Here is a 16,954-nt window from a genome sequence, read left to right as displayed (position 1 = left end):
GCATTAGTTGCCACAGCTGCTGATCAGCCCTTGACTGACTGCTGGTAATAACAATGCTAAGCTGCCTGGCTTATGCCTGTGATAAGCAACCAGGCAAGACAGGAGCACTGTGGGACATTAGGTCCTAGTTGAGACATCAAAGTGCAAAAATGCCAGGGAAAGGCAGAGATATTGTGCCAGGCCCTGAGCAGAACATGCCTCAGGTGCTGAAAAGCATGTAGAGTTCTGACAGCAACAATGTACTTTGTGGGCAGGCAATTCTGCATCTTGATGGAGCATTTTTATTTCACTCTGGCTCATTTTGCTAGATCCGCAAATATCTATTGGTCTGGCTAATGTGAGAAATGGCTTTCGGCGTAATATGCCACTGACTTGGTCATTCACAGTTGTGTCCCACATCAGTGAGTCAGTAATCTGATTAAACTCACAGGCCTCGACTTGCGAAAAATAAAGCAGCCACATGCACATCTGTTTGATTGGTTGCCTTTGCACTCAAATGAAAAATGTGCGTTGTATACACCATATCCTTTCCTGGCTCACAGTGTTCCCAAAATCTCTCATTCAATACATCCAAGTCATCATCATCAAGTTCAAAATTAGTGAATACTTTGATAGCATTTTTTTCTGAAATGCTATTTGTAATGAGGTAGTGTTGGCAGGTGATTTTCTTTTACTTCTGATGCCATGTGTGAATATTCAGGGATGGTGTTGGTGGGAAGGTGCAGCATGTACCAGGGATGAGGCAATAATATTCAGAGTAAGTGCTGAACATGCAGAAAAGGAGAGATTAACGTTTACCTTGGAACAAGCATATTTAGAGAAAGTTGGGTGAAAGTACTGAGAGAAAGCATTTTAGTGGCACGGTGGCTCAGTGGTTAGCACTGCTGCCTCACAGCACTCGGACCCGGGTTCGATTCCAGCCTTGGGCGACTGCCTGTGTGGAGTTTGCACATTCTCCCCATGTCTGTGTGAGTTTACTCCCACAGTCCAAAGATGTGCAGGTTAGGTCGATTGGCTGTGCTAAATTGCCTGTTGTATTCAGGGAGGGGTACATTAGGAGGGTTATAGATCTGGCTGGGATGCTGTGAGGTTTGGTGTGGACTTGTTGGGCTGAAGGGCCTGTTTCCACACTGTAGGAATTCCATGATTATGGTTCCAGAGCATTGAGCATATCCCAGCATATCGAGGATAGTAGGAACTTCAAATGCTGGAGAATCTGAGATAACAAGGTGTTTGGACCTAGGATTTTTCAAGTTTTGATCAGTCTGCTTTTAAAATTGGTTTAATAAGACTTCATCATTCCTGGGAACACTGCAATACCACAATAATGCATGGAGAAAGTTCATATTCCAACTCCCTGCTCCAAAAATCAGTTTAATATAGGGTCCTTAGGCAAAGGACATATCAGATATTAAAGCTGATAGGGACAAATGCTTTTTCTGTGGTGTTGTCTTCACACCAAAACCACTAAAAGCAAGGCCATGTTTCCACACATGAGATCGCCACCAACTGTGAACACTTGGTATAATAAACACTTGATCCTATTTTCCACCAGCCTGACTGTGTGCAAAGACTTGTAAATCACTGCTGACAGTTTTTACTGTTGTTCCCAAACTCCTGGGTTTCTTAACCAGGGCAAAGAAGTCAGTTTGCACCAGTGCTTTTTCATCACTTTTCTAGAAAACATCTTCGTAGTGAATGTAGATCATCGAAAATGTACCAATCAGATGAGGTAGGGCAGAGCTGACGTCACCAACAAGCCTCATCAACCAGCTCCATGACTAGCAGCGGGTCAGTGAGATTGCAGCAACAATCGGCAGAGAACGGCACGCTCAGAGAATGTCCCAGCACAGAGGAAGGTGCTTCAGCCTGTCACTCTCTGCATCAGCTGTCTGTACGGGTAACTTCACCAGTCCTTCCCGATGCCCTGTAAATCTCTCATCATTCAACTCTCTCCTGAGGGCCATGAATAATTCTGCTTCCAGCGCCCTCTCAGACAGTGCACAGCCGGCAGGAACCACTCGCTGAAGATGGTGGGTCCCCCTCCCTTGATAAATGTGACTCTTTGTTACAAAAAAAAGGCGAATCACTATCCCCTCCCTCCAAATCCATCCCACCCCGTCTGTTTCTTTGGAATGTGTAACTGCCTGCAGTGTCAATGTGCCTGCAGTTGCTAAAAGGGTCTGATTTTTATGCCATTCTATTCTGTGCACTAAGCAAACTGAACTGTTAGCAATGCATAAAAATGCCTGCCTCTTCCCAAATCAAATCAAATACTTGAAACAAATTCTAATTCTGATCAAGTAATATCCCTGTCAGGAAGTACTGGGTCACAGTTACAAACAGAATTTCTTAGACTAATCCATCTGACCTGGAATATATGAACTCTGGTCCCCAAACCACTCCAACATCCCTAACGTCACTCCCCGCCCTTCATGGAAATGAGCAGCGTGATGCTGCTGGATATTAAGTTCAGTACCTTGAAAAGTCACAAATGGTTTGGCTTCGACTCCAAACATTCCAATTACAATCTGGTAATTTAGAATTGCAAATTAAGATCCAAGAGCTGCAGAGATATAAAGGATGGAAACAGACTGATTGCTGCAACTTGTCTATTCGAACCAGATATCCTAAGTTATTTTAGTCCCATTTGCCAACATTTGGCCCCTATCCCTCCGTCCCCTTCCTATTCATTTACCAATCCTGATGCTGTTTAAGAGCTGGGATTGTACCACCTCCTCCGTACATGCAGCATTCTCTACATGTAAAACTGTCCCTCAGGTCCCTTTTAAACCTTTCGCCTGTCAACTTAAACCATGCTCTCAGGTTTGGATTCCTTTCCTTGAGAAAAAGATATTGACAATTCACCCCATCCAAGCCCCTCATGATTTTATAAACCTCTGTAAGGTCACGCCTCAGCCTATGACGTAACAGGGAATCAGCTCCGGCCTATTCAGCCACCTCTTCCTGTCGCTCAAACTATTCAATCCAAGCACCACTCTTGTAAATTTTTTTTTCCTGAAACCTTTCAGTTAAACAATTTTCCTGTAGCAGGGATATTATAACTGAATGCAGTATTCGAAAAGTGGCAATGTTCTGTACACCTGCATTATAACGTCCAAACTCCGATACTCAATACATTGATCAATAAAAGCAAGCGTGCCAAATGCCTTCTTCACCACCCTGTCTAACTGTGGCTCCGCTTTCAAGGAATTTTGCATCTGCACCCCAATGTCTCTGTTTGGTGACACTCCCCAAGGCCTTACCATTAACTTGTAAGTCCTGCCCTAGTTTGCCTTACCAAATCGCATCACATCACATTTATCTGAACTCTATCTGTCACTCAGGCCCATCTGATCAAGGTCCCGTTGTACTCTGAGATAACATTCTTCACTATCCACAACAACATGAATTTTGGGGCCATCGGCAAACTTACTAACCATCCCTCCTATGCTTCCATCTAAATCATTTATATAAAGTTATGGCTAAGCAGTGTCCCAGCACTGATTCTTGTGACACACCACAGGTCACAGGTCTCCAGTCTGAAATATAATACTCCGCCATCACTCTGTGCCTCCTGCCTTCAAGCCAGTCTTGGATCCAAACCATTAGCTTCCACTGGATTCCATGTGATCTAACCAGTCTACCATGAGGAACCTTTTCAAACACCTTTCCAAAGTGCATCCAAACAGTTTTTACCCGCTCTGTCTTCACCAACCTTCTTTGTCACCTCTGCAAAATCCTCATGTTAGTGGGACATGATTTACATCACACCAACACCAGAGTCAGATGACTGGGAACAGTATGTGAAGCAAAATGTGTACATGAGATAACAAAATGTGGAGCTGGATGAATACAGCAGGCCAAACAGCCCAGAGCCTCCACAGCCAGCAGCCCCAGAGGAGACAGCCACGCTGAGCTCTGCCGAATTTTCACCATCCCCCAGACCTCCCACTGACTGAGGTCAAACGGTTAGTCCTCAGTAAGGGGCTCACCTTTGTCCTCATTCACCCACACATCCACGAATGACAGTCACGTTAGGACATTGAGCAGTTTTTCTGCCACCTTTGCCTCTCCAGCTATCTTCTCCTCAATCCATCTTTGATCCGCCTCTCCCTCACTCCCTATTTATATCAGAACCCTCTCCCCATTCCGCTTTTCTGATGAAGGATCCAAGCCCGAAACGTCAGCTTTTGTGCTCCTAAGATGTTGCTTCGCCTGCTGTGTTCATCCAGCTCCACACTTTGTTATCTCGGATTCTCCAGCATCTGCAGTTCCTATTATCTCTGATACAAAATGTGTACATTACTGGTTGAAAATAATGAAATAATTTCATTGTCTTCAACTTTAAAATCAAATGCTGGAGTCTGCAGCTCAAAAGATATCAGAGCCACTGGGATCAGAGGAAACCCACAGTTCATGAAATGCCCAGGATTCAGGGTGATGTCACTGAGCAATTGCCCGTGTGTGATAACATCACCCACTTGAACACAGAGCATTCGGGTCTGCACAAACAGGTGGTGTGCACCAAGGAAGTGAGGGTCTGTGGAGTGATTGAAAGGAGATTGATCAGAATGATTCAGGAACTGAGGGATATTAATTGTAAGGTCAGGTTGGTGAAACTGAAGATGTTCTGCACAAAGCGAAGGAGACTGATGATCTTTGACAAAGATGTCTCGGCCTATGATACTCCCAAACATCCCAGATGTCCTCTTTTTTCAAAAACCGCAACTTCCCCTCCACAGTGATCAAAAATACCCTCGACCATGTCTCCCGCATTTCCCGCAACTCATCCCTCACACCCCCTATTCGCAATAATAACCAAAATTGAATACCCATTATCCTTACATACCACATGACCAACCTCCAAATCCAACGCATCTTCGTCTGACATTTCTGCCATCTGCAATCCGACCCCACCACCAAAGACATTTTTCCGTTCCTGCCCTTATCTGCTTTCCGGAAGGACCGCTCTCTCTGTGACTCCCTTGTCCGCTCCACACTCCCCTCCAGCCCCACCACCCCGGGCATGTTTCCCTGCAACCGAAGCAAGTGCCATGCCTGCCCCTATATCTCCCCCTTCACCCCCATCCCAGGCCCGAGGAAGACTTTTCACATCAAACAGATGTTCACCTGCACATCTGTCAATGTTATACACTGTATCCGCTGTTCCCGTTGTGGCCTCCTCTACATTGAGGAAACTATACGGAGGCTTGGGGACCGCTTTGTGGAACACCTATCCTCTGTTCGCAACAAACAACTACACCTCCCAATTGCGAACCATTTCAATTTCCAACCCCCCCAACTCCTCGGATGGCATGTCCATCCTGGGCCTCCTGCATTGCCACAATGATGCCACCCGAAAGATGCAGGAACTGCATCTCATATTTCGCTTGGGAACCCTGCAGCCCAAGGGTATCAATGTGGATTTCACAAGCTTCAAAATCTCCCTTCCCTCGACCACATGCCAAAACCAGCCCAGCTAGTCCCTGCCTCCCTAACCATTCCTCCCTTCTCAAGCCCCACCCCCATCCCCTATCCACTATCCTCACGCAACACCCTCCCAACCTATCCATCCTCCCTGGACTGACCTATCTCCCCTTAACTCCACACCTACAGTCACCTTCACTGGTTTGAACCCCAACTCTTTGACCTGTCTGTCTCCTTTCACCCTATCTTCTCCTTTGTCCACCTTCTATCCGCCTCCCTGTCTCCCTATTTATTTCAGAATCCCCTTCCTCTCACCCATTTTTGAATAAGGGTCCCGATCTGAAACGTCAAAATTTCCTGCTCCCCTGAATCTGCTTGGCCTGCTGTGTTCATCCAGCTTCACACCGTGTTATCTCGAATGCTTGGAGACTGCTTTGTGGAGCACCTACACTCCCCCCTCACTGACCAACCCCCACCCCCACTTCCCACCTACACTAACCTCACCTCTACTAGTCTCATTCCTGCCTCCTCGACCTGTCCGTCTTCCCTCCCACTACTCGCCCCTCCCTCCTCACTGACCAACCCCCGTCAAATCTCCCTACCTACCTCACCTTTACTGGCTTTATCCCCAACTCCTTGACCTGTCCATCCTCTCTCCACCTATCTGCTCCACTATCTACCTTCTATCACTGCCTCCCCCTCTCTCTATTTCAGAGCTCTGTTCCCCTACTTTTTTTCTGAAGAAGGGTCCAGACCTGAAACATCAGCTTTCCTGCTCCTCTGATGCTGCCTGGCCTGCTGTGTTCATCCAACTCCACAGCTTGTTATCTCAAATTCTAGCATCGGCAGTTCCTGCTGCCCCCATCACCATTCATGACTGGTTGTAGCAGAATAGTTGCAATCCTTCCACCCTGTCTGTAATGCATTAGTTCTGCTGTTTGTAATGCAAGCAGTTGAATGCAGTCGCTATAATGGGTTGGCATCAGTTTCAGGTACGCATGGTTCTGACCCCGGCATGTTTGCCTGCACTCGTCACTGAACCATTGATCAGCTTCATGGGAATCATAGACTGAGGGATTATCCGGGACAAAGAGTCACAGATTCTGGTGGAATACAATTCTGCTTCTGCTGCTGCTGCTGTGGTTTCCATCACGACATGGATGCCCAGTTTTGAGCTGCAATAAGTGCAATGTAATGTTCCCCAGTTCAGACTGAGTCCCCATTGCCCTTGTACGCAGTGACCTACTCTATTTTCTGATGTGGTAACACTTACATTTTAATATTCTCATTCTACTGACAGTCTCTCCATGGTGTCACATCTCCAATTTGTCACGTTGCTCAAAACCCTTTAACATATTCATCTGAACCTTTCCCTTTCCAGTAGGAACATCTTTGGGTGGCACAGTGGCTCAGTGGTTAACACTGCTGCCTCACAGCCCCTGTGATGTCGGCTCAATTCTACCCTCAGGTGACTGTGTGGAGTTTGCATGTTCTCCCATGTTTGCGTGGGTGTCCTCCAGGTGGTCCACTTTCCACCCACAGACCTAAGCTGTGCAGGCTCGGTGAATTGCCCATGCTAAAGTGCCCATTGTGTGGATTAGGTGAGTAATAGGGGGCTGGGTCTGGATGGCATGCTGTGAGAGTCGGTGTGGATTTGTTAGGCTGGTGGGCTTGTTTCCACATTGTCGGAAGGTTTTTAAAGTGAATGTTTCTCTCCCTGACCATGATTAAGAGCTCTGTACTGTCAGTGAGGCTAGAGTTATGTAGTTTCAGAACCAAGTAATTTTTTCACCTTGCACTGTCACTCACTTCTCAGTGTTTGGTGATCCATGTTGGACAGGGTGTTTGAGCAACTTTGACACACGTTTTTGGGATTTATTCAAAAACACAATTTGCTGAAGAAACTCAGCAGGTCTGGCAGTGTCTGTAGAGTGAAAGCAAAGTTAAGCTGTTGGACCCAGTGATGCCTTTTCAAAGCTTCCAGTTTCTGCAGCAATTTTTCATTTTTCAGATTTCCAGCATGCATGGTTCTTTGTTTTGTTGAAAATTCAGTCAGTGCTGATTCATTTCTGGAGAAATTCAGCAGGTCGAGATGCATCGGTGGAGACAGAGAAACAGGGTTAAGGCTTTAAGTCCAGCAAGACCCTTTTTCAGAACTGAACAGGTTCGGGAAATGGCCTTTTTAATACCTTACGAGAGGTGGAGGAGGGCTAACAGAAAACAGAGGGTGTTGGGGTGCCGTGCAAAATACAAATCGGCTTTTAATTGTGTTGAAAGAGAAGCAGATGTACAATGGGAGTAAATAAAGTTATGAATGGGGGAGATGGGTTCCCTCAACTGAATGCAATGTTAACAAGACACAAACAAGACAAGGTCACATCGTCTATGCCATATTGTGTACATCATATCTTCATTAATAACCCTGAGTGTGTTGAGCATATGTGAACAATCTTATATGTCTACACACATACGCTGATTAAACAGTGTATATAAAATCATTTCTCCTCCGTTCCGTTGCAACCTATCGTGTTTTGTTCACCTTGTCAGTCGCCATTCCTTCAGCCAAATTTATTCTGTCTCTTTCTCTGCATTTTGTTTTATTCCATCTATGAAGAAGAAATTGCCTACTGGGCAATATCAAGTTCATCCTGTCCAGACTGCACAGCCACTGTCCCCTCTTCCTTACTGTTTCTTAATCAATCACATAGACATTGTCTCTGACCCTTTCCTCCCAATAAGCAAAGCTATTGGAAATGTAATGTTTACTTTTGGGCTCAGGCTAAAAAAATTGGTCAGGAAAGGCTGTATAAACTGCAAAAAAATTGTTTGCAACTTTAGAAGCAAATTATTGAAAATATTGTGTTAAAGATAAAATGTTGCCTTATTAGAGCAGTGAGAGGAAAGTTCAGTGAAACCCACATTTCCTGTCTTTCTCCAGGTTGTTGTGGCCAGAGATGTGTTTGGATTGGCAGTTGTTGTGGTGGAGGAGACTTTGGTGAAATAACAACCTCTCATTTGGCTCTCAGGAAAATGGTTACATACGTCACACATGTGGATAACACGGCAGAATCATTGAGCCTGTGCAGAGAAAGTATCAACTTTCTCCTCTGTCTCTATCATTGTGAGAGGAATTGGAGATGGGCATTGAGTCCAATAGCAGGCAATGTCACCCAAACCAGGTATTGTTGTTACATTAAAAGTGTCAGAGTGGAAGGGGTTAACGGGAGCTGTTTGTTCAGTGACTCGAATTAATGTCAGTCTCCATGGATACTAACTGTGTCACTGGAGGGTTTCCCTCTTCTATTAATAAGGGGTTTCTCCCAATGCGTTATCCCACAGTATCTGTGGCTGTGGCATAATCAACACAATTGGGATCAGCAGCTCCAGAGATGTGGAGAGATCAGAATCTGTGACCAGCAGATTGGGATGTTCCAAATGATGGATCAGAATCTCAGAACCACAGCCGGGAATGTGACAACAATGTATAAGAATCTGAGAGGAATAGATTGGAATGTTCCAACAATGGACAGGAGTTTATCCTCTGGCCTTTTCTATCTTTCTATCAATTGGGCGCCTTTAACATTGTCGATAGAAGCTGTACTGATGATTATTCAAGCTGGTTACTATCCCATCCTCGCTATTGTTGGTGTTCCCGGTAAGTCTCTCTATCTCTGCCCATTCATTTATTCTGTGACCAGCGACTCAATTTCTAAGCTCTGTATTTGGCAAAGAAGGAAACTATTGTATTCACTTTCAATTACAAACTCAATTCTTATTCGAGGGTTTTTTTCACCTTCGCTTAACAAACATCTGAGGAAGAATAAAAGTGTTCATAAACACCGTTGGCCCATTTTGTCCTGAGCTGATTTATATCACAGTATTCCCTTTATCACCAATAATATTCCCAGTCTTCACTTCTGCCTCAGTGCTGTTTATGATTAAAGCATAATCTGCTCCTTTCCAGTCGCATTTCTCTTCTGGCCACACTTGCAGTTACTAAAATTTTGATTGTGTACTTATTCTTATCTCTACCTCGACCTATGTCAGTTGTAAAGTGTGGAGCCAGTTTGATTCTAAAATGAGCTGGTCACAGCTTTGTGTCAATGGTTTCAGCATAACCCGTCGATGGCCATCAAATGACAGTTTCCTTGAACTGTTTAGATTCTAGAACTTTCCAAGTAGCAGTGGTGCCATGTCCATCATCTCCTAAGTGCAGTGCTCTGATGTGTTCACTTGTTGACAGAGGCCATCTCTCTTCACCCCAACCCCCACTGACCCACTGCTGAGTGAATACATTAATTCTGTCTCCACAGAATAAGATATAGGAAATCTTTCAGAAATTCTACAGGACAGTGACTGTGAAAATGAGAAACTGTGGGAGATTAGAATTAATAAAGAGGAATTGCTCAAAACTAATTGAACTGAAGTTTGGTACTTTGCTCTGGTATGTCCCAGAGAATACATGGAGGTGGGGAAAAAGCTTGTGAAGGAGTTACAGGGTCAGACAGCTCTTCAGCCCAACCAGTCCATGTCAAACATAATCCCAAACTATCCTAGTCCCATCTGCCTGGGCTTGACCCATATCTCTCCAACTGTTTCCTGTTCATGAACTTGTCCAAATGTCATTTAAAACTTGTAACTACGAGAAAGAATTATTGATTACCATTCAAAATTCTTCAGATTCAGGAATTGCCAGTTCCTGCAGAATGGAAGTAGCTGTTGTAACGCACATTAAAAAAAAAACTGGAGTGAGAGGGAAATCAAAATAAAAATAAATTTTGGACAACTTGATATCTGTTACGAGGAAAATATGGAACCTTTTTTGAGGGCTGTAAAAACTAGACACTTGGGAAATCATGATATGACTTGGCAGAGTCAACTTAGATTCAGGAAATGGAAGTTATCTTTGGTAAACCTGTGCAGTTTATGTTAATTGAAACATCCAAAAATTTCAGATGTGTGTCCAAATTATCCCCGGAAATGTCTTCCATTGCTACTCCACCATCTTCCCTAAGATTCTATTCCTATTAACTCTAGCCAGTTCCTTCCTCATGATGTTTTTTTTAGTTTCATTACTCAATTGTCATCATGTCACATCCAAATGCAAACAATACATTTAAACTGAAAGAGGGAGCTTTGAGAGATAAAACATGGAGAAAGATTGGAGTATTCATTAACTTTATTTATGTCATGTATGTATGAGATAGAGAGAAAGAGAGAGAGAGAATATGGGTGATGAGATGTAAAAATAGAGAAAACTAGATTATCGACTGAAGTTGATGTACTTTCCTATTTGTTTTGGCAATTCCTGTGTGTTGTGATCCTTTGCCCAGTGCATGTACGACTGAGTAATATGTATATAACAGTTGAAGCATCCACACATGAGAACCAGTGGGAGTGGTGTATTTGAATTTACAGAATAATTTTGATATGGTTGCACAGAGGTGAGTGAATAAAATTAGAGTTGAGAGGTAAGGTGGAATATACTACCTGGATTGAGAATTGTTTAGTTGAGACATTACAGAGAATGGAGCCCTTTTCCAGGCTGAATGCTGCTACATTTAGGGTATCACATGAATCAGTGTTTGGACCACAGTAATTTAAAAGGCATACAAACAATTTGAATGTGGCCAGCAACAGCATACATCTCATTTTGTAATGATTAGATGATGTGAGGTTGGGATGTGTTGTGGTCACGAAAGGGCCTGTATGTCCTTGATCATAGGTCACCAAAATTAGTACATGCAGGGGTATCAGTCATGAGGGAAGTAAATGGTATGTTGTCCTTCATTGTAAGATGATTCATGTACATGAATAGAACCATATGTCTGCACATGTACAGCCTTGATGAAAGAGTATTTATGGGCACTGTGCACAGGCTTGATCTCTTTTGTAATGAAAGAACTCCTTGCCACAGACACGGTACAAATGGTCATCACCAGTCTAATCCCTGAGATGATGGTACCATGAGGAGCGAGTGAAGAAAGTGAGTGTTTAATATGTTGTGCTGTGAGAGAATCAGAGATTACTGCATTAAAATTACAAAGTTGGTGATGAACTCTTATATCCACAAAAGAAATTGATAGGGTCAGAAATCCCATACGTGACCCATGTAAATACATGTGGATTTTACATGTAAAATGACATAGAGCCCCACAGTGATTCAGAGAGAAGCGCAGGCTCTGAATGAACTCTCCCCACATTAATCTGTGACCCTACACTGAACGCCATGTTGTTCACAATCCTGACAGCAGCCATAATACCCTCTTTGTGACATTACCCAGACCAACCAGATTCTGATCTCCATAGAGAACGCAAGCATGTCTTTTCAGAGGATGCCACTTGTGATTTTGCACAAAGCATTAGGCTTCCCACCACACAACTGTAAAGCTGCATTAAAGTACTGCATGTGTACCATGAACAATGGAGGCACGTTGAACAGCGTGAAGCAGACTATCTGTACAGCCTAGCTCCATTTGCTTGTCATGTTACCTCAGTCTGTTTTCATGTAAGTGACTGTAGGGTCTCAATGGCCTTCTCCTTTCAATATGTAGGGGGCTCAAGGGGCTGTAGAGCAGGGCCAAATGCTGAATTGATCCACCCTGGGTTCCTAAGGAACAGTTGGATGTGTGAACTCATGTGACATTGCTGTAACTGTGAGAGATTATTTTATTTTGGTTTCTTTTAAGAGAAGGATTGAACGAGAGGCACAAAGCTGTCTAGTTAAGACCATTGAGTAAACAGTCTTGAGAGGCCTTGGGTTTTTGTTTTAATGCAGCCTGAATGAGTGTGATGAGCTCGCACGGATCAGAATTTCTGAGTTTTGCTTTTCAGTTGCATCAGAAGCTACTGGTGTCTCAATGGAGTTGGAAGCTTCAGTGAATGTCTCCTGGCTGCAGAATTTTCTTTGGATGATTGGTTCCTCATCCTGAATTGGAGAACTGCATGTGAGAACCTGTGAATGAATTTTATTTCTTACCAAAGTGTCTGTTTATGGGCTGTTACTATGCTGGAACAGCTAATTAGTAATATTTGCTGTAGCTATTATACTATTAGGTTATCCACCAGAGCGAGGTTATTCTAAGTTCCTCTTTTTTGGTTCTACTTTGACTACAGTGTTTAAATAAATCATGTTTTGTTTAACATCTGTCAACTATTTCATTAACGTATCTCTGAATAAATGTCAACACAAAGGCACCACAGACCTCTGGGGAAGAGATTTCCCACTCCAAATGCCGTTTTAGAATTTCTTCTCGTCCACCTGATGGAATCAGAAAGTCACACAACGCAGAAACTGATTATTTTCCCCCACTGACTTGATATGTAATCTGATCTATTCCCATTTGCAAATATTTGGTCCATATCCCCCTCAACTTTTCCTATTCATGTACCAATCCAGATACTTTTTTAGCTGTGTAATTGCACACACCTTCACCACTTCTGACAGCACTTTCTGATCACACATCTCTCTCTGCGTGAAAACTTTGCCCTAAGTTCCCTTCTAGGTCGTTCCCCTCTCACATTCAACCTTAGCCCTTTAATTTTGGCCTCCCCTCTCCTGGGAAACAGACCTTGGTTATTCAGACTATTCATGTCCCTCATGATCTTATAAACATCTGTCATGTCACCCTTCAGCCTCCAGCACTCCAGGGGAAAACACTTCAAACTGTTCAGCCTCTCCTGACAGTTCAAACCCTCCTGTCCTTGAACATCCTTGTAAATCTGTTTTTTTTGTGCCTCTCAAGGTTAACAATATCCTTCCTTTAGCAGAGCCAACCGATATGTGCACAGTATTCTTAAAGTGGCCTCATCAATGTCCTGTACAGGAGCAACATGCCATCCCAACCCCTATACCCAATGCTCTGACTGATTAGGGCAGTCATGACAAATGTGTCCTTCCCTACCCTGTCTCACATGCTCCTCCACATTCAAGGAACTATGTGTGTGCACTAAAGGTCTCTTTATTCAGCAACAGTCCCCAGGGCCCCAGCATTGACTGTATAATGATAGAAAGCAGTGAACTCAGAGCTGATACTTGCGGCACACCGCTGGTCACTGGTCTCCAGTCTGTAAAACAATCCTCTGCATTCAAGCCAATTTTGAATTCAATTGGCTAGCTACTCGTCTGGATCCCATGTGAGCCACCATTACTAATCTGTTTACAATTCCGAACGTTACCGAACACCTTCCTGAAGCCCATATAGAAAATGTCTACCACACAGCCTTCATCAACCTTCTTTATCACCTCTTCAAAATAATCAAGTTAGTGAGACACGATTTTCACTGCACAAAGCCATGCTTACTATCCCTAATCAATACTTACTTTTCAAACTGCTTGTAAACCCTATCCCTCAGAATCCCCTCCAACAACTTACCCAGCACTCATGTCAGCCTCTCTGGTCTATGGTTCCCTGGCTTGGCTGGTCACTGTTTCCTTTTCCAGTCCCACTCCTCCACTGGTCACAGCAAATTTTATATGTAACCAGGTTGGTGATGTGGCCGATGATATAGGGCTCAGACTGCGTCAGGGTCGGTGTAAGGAGCAAGTCAGGCAGTTTTCTTTAATCTGCGAAAACAACATATTTATGATCAAAACAAATTTACTCAAACTATGATGGAATGAAGAATGACATATGCAGTTCACAAACACACACACACACACACACAGAGTCACACAAACACACACACACACACACACACACACACACACACACACGTATATTTGATGACAAGCTGAAATATTAATTTGAAAGAACATTGTCCATGTAACAGTTGAACTCATGATAAAAGGAAGAATGTGAGAGATTGTCCCAACTATTATTCTGCTTCCAAAATTTATTCTGCTCGCACAGGTTGTTGGCAATGGGATTATTTCCTGGAACTATTAGATTTGGCTGTATTCCCTTTGCTACAGGCAGTGGGAGATTCCAATTAATCCTCGCCATGAGTCCTCCATGAGTGGTAAAGATGATTGGTGCGTTTTCAGCTCTCATACATTGATGTGATGAGGAACAAGGAAATAGAGAGGGAGCGATAGGCTGTTGCTTTTCAGGTAGGTTACTTTTTCCCCTCTGAGTTGAATCGCACAATAACGCTAGCCAACCCCCAAACTGGAACGTGTGAGATCTCCTTGAACATTGTCTCCATTATATGCTTACATCACATTCCCTGCTCCATGTAGTTGTATCATTGCTGCTGTAATACACAGAGCAACATATGACTGCACTCGTTTTAAAGGTATGTTTATATGTGCCTGCATAATTTAAAAATAACATGTTTAATATATGTTTAATACATATATAATTTGTGTTAACAAGAATGTGTCTTATTCCTAAAGAAATACAAAAATTACTGGAAAAGCTCAGCAGCCTGGCGGCATCCATGAAGAGAAATGAGAATTAATGTTTTGGGTTCAGTGGTCCTTCCTCAGAACCTGTTTTATTTTTAAAATTATTTCCCCAGTTTTATTCTCCCGTACAAGAGGAAATATCAGTCAGGTCTTCACCATTTACACTCACCTCAAGTTCTTGCATTGTCAAGAGCATTTCTCGTTGTCAGGCCTAAACTGTTAATCCTCCAGAAACTGAATGTCTTCATCACAGGACGGTATATACAAGTTAGCCAGGAAGGAGCTGAAGAAAAGGCTTAGGAGAGCTATAATGGGGCATGAGAAACGTTTGGTGGATAGCATCAAGGAAAACCCCAAGGCTTTTTTACACGTATGTGCAGAACAAGAGAATGAACAGAGAAAGGGTAGGGCCAATCAAGAATTGTAAAGGGAATTTGTGCACAGATCCTAAAGAGATAGGAGGGGTCCTTAATGAATACTTTTCTTCAGTATTCACACCTGAGAGGGACCTCGTTGTAGAGGAGGACGTTGTGAAATAGGTAGGCTAGAGGGGGTGGATGTTAGTAAAGAAGATGTACTACGAATTCTGAGGAAGTTGAAGGTAGATACGTCATCCAGCCCTGATGGGATTTATCCAAGGATTCTGTGGGAAGTGAAGGACAAGATCGCAGGGCCTGTGGCGATGATCTTTTCATCCTCACTCTCCACGGTTATATTGCTGGAAGATTGGAAAGAGGCAGACATCATTCCTTTGTTCAAAAAAGGCAACAGGAATAACCCCAGAAATTATAGTACGCTCAGTCTTACTTCAGTGCTGGGCAAATTATTGGAAAGGGCTCTGAGAGATAGAATTTATGATCACTTGGACAGGCACAGTATGATTCGTGATGTGCAGCATGGATTTGTAATGGTTAGATCATTCCTCACAAAACTTATTGAATTCTTTGAAGAGGTGACCAAACACGTGGATGAAGGTGGAGCAGTGGATGTGGTATATGCGGATTTGACCCAGGCCTTTGATAAGGTTCCCCAGGGTAGGCTCATGCAGAAGGTAAGGAGACATGGGATATGGGGAAATGTGGCAGATTGGCTGACCCTTCTAGGACAAACGGTGGTAGTGGACGGGAAATATTCAACATGGTGCTCTGTTACGAGTGGTGTACCACAAGGATCTGTTCAGGGTCCTCTTCTATTTGTGATTTTTGTAAATGATTTGGATGAACGAGTGGAATGATGGATTAGTAAGTTTGTGGATGATATAAAGGTGGGTAACTGTGGACTGTGTGGACGGCTGCTCTAGGTTACAAAGCGACATTGATAGAATGCAGAGTTCGGCTGAGAAGTGGTAAATGGAGTTTAACCCTAAAACGTGTGAGGTGATTCATTTCTGAAGGACAAACTTGAAAGCAGAATACAGGGTTAACGGAAAGATTCTTGGCAGTGCAGACGAGCAGAGGTTCATGCTCAAAGTTCCCTGAAAGCAGGTGGATAGAGTTGTTAAGAAGGCTTATGGTATTTTAGCTTTCATTAATAGAGGGATTGAGTTCAAGAGCCGTGAAGTTATGCTCGAGCTGTACCAAAGCTTGGTTCAGCCACATCTGGAGTATTGTGTTCAATTCTGATCACCTCATTACAGGAAAGATCTGGAAGCATTGTAAAAGGTGCAGAGGAAATTTTCCAGGATGTTGCCTGGAATGGAGGGAAGCTCTTCTGAGGAAAGGTTGAGAGATCTAGGGCTTTCCTCTCTAGAATGACAAAGGATGAGAGGTGACTTGATAGAAGTGTACAAAACGATCAGAGGTATAGATAGAGTGGAGAGCCAGAGACTTTTCCTGGGGTGGAGGTAGCTTTAATGAGGGGACAAATTTTTAATGTGAGTGGAAGTAGATATAGTGGAGACGTCAGAGGTAGGTTCTTTACTCAGAGAGTGGTAGAGGTGTGGAATGCATTGCCGGAGAGGGTAGTGGAGTCAGCCTCATTAGGGACATTTAAGTGGCGATGAGGCATGTAACAATGTGATAGTATAAGGTAGAGGTGGAGGTTAGATAGACCTTAGGTTTAGGGTAAAGGTCTGGCACAACATTGTGGGCCTAAGACCCGGAACTGTGCTGTACTGTTCTGTTCTATATAGAGACCCATCTTTGAAAAGTTTCAAAGGCCATCGTTCTTTTTTAT

The 16,954-nt window shown here is 43.5% G+C and overlaps 1 non-coding gene across 1 annotated transcript; it reads right to left on the bottom strand.

The window, feature by feature from the left end:
* Positions 1-1,286: 1,286 nt before the first annotated feature.
* Positions 1,287-1,478, bottom strand: LOC132209929 (U2 spliceosomal RNA). Its single transcript, XR_009446108.1, has one exon. It is a non-coding gene; the product is annotated as a U2 spliceosomal RNA (small nuclear RNA).
* Between the last annotated feature and the right edge of the window lie 15,476 nt (positions 1,479-16,954).

This window comes from Stegostoma tigrinum, chromosome 8 (genome assembly GCF_030684315.1).
Source record: "Stegostoma tigrinum isolate sSteTig4 chromosome 8, sSteTig4.hap1, whole genome shotgun sequence".
Classification (NCBI taxonomy): Eukaryota; Metazoa; Chordata; class Chondrichthyes; order Orectolobiformes; family Stegostomatidae; genus Stegostoma; species Stegostoma tigrinum.
The sequence above is the reverse complement of the archived record's forward strand: the minus strand, read 5'-3'. Positions and strand labels throughout refer to the sequence as shown.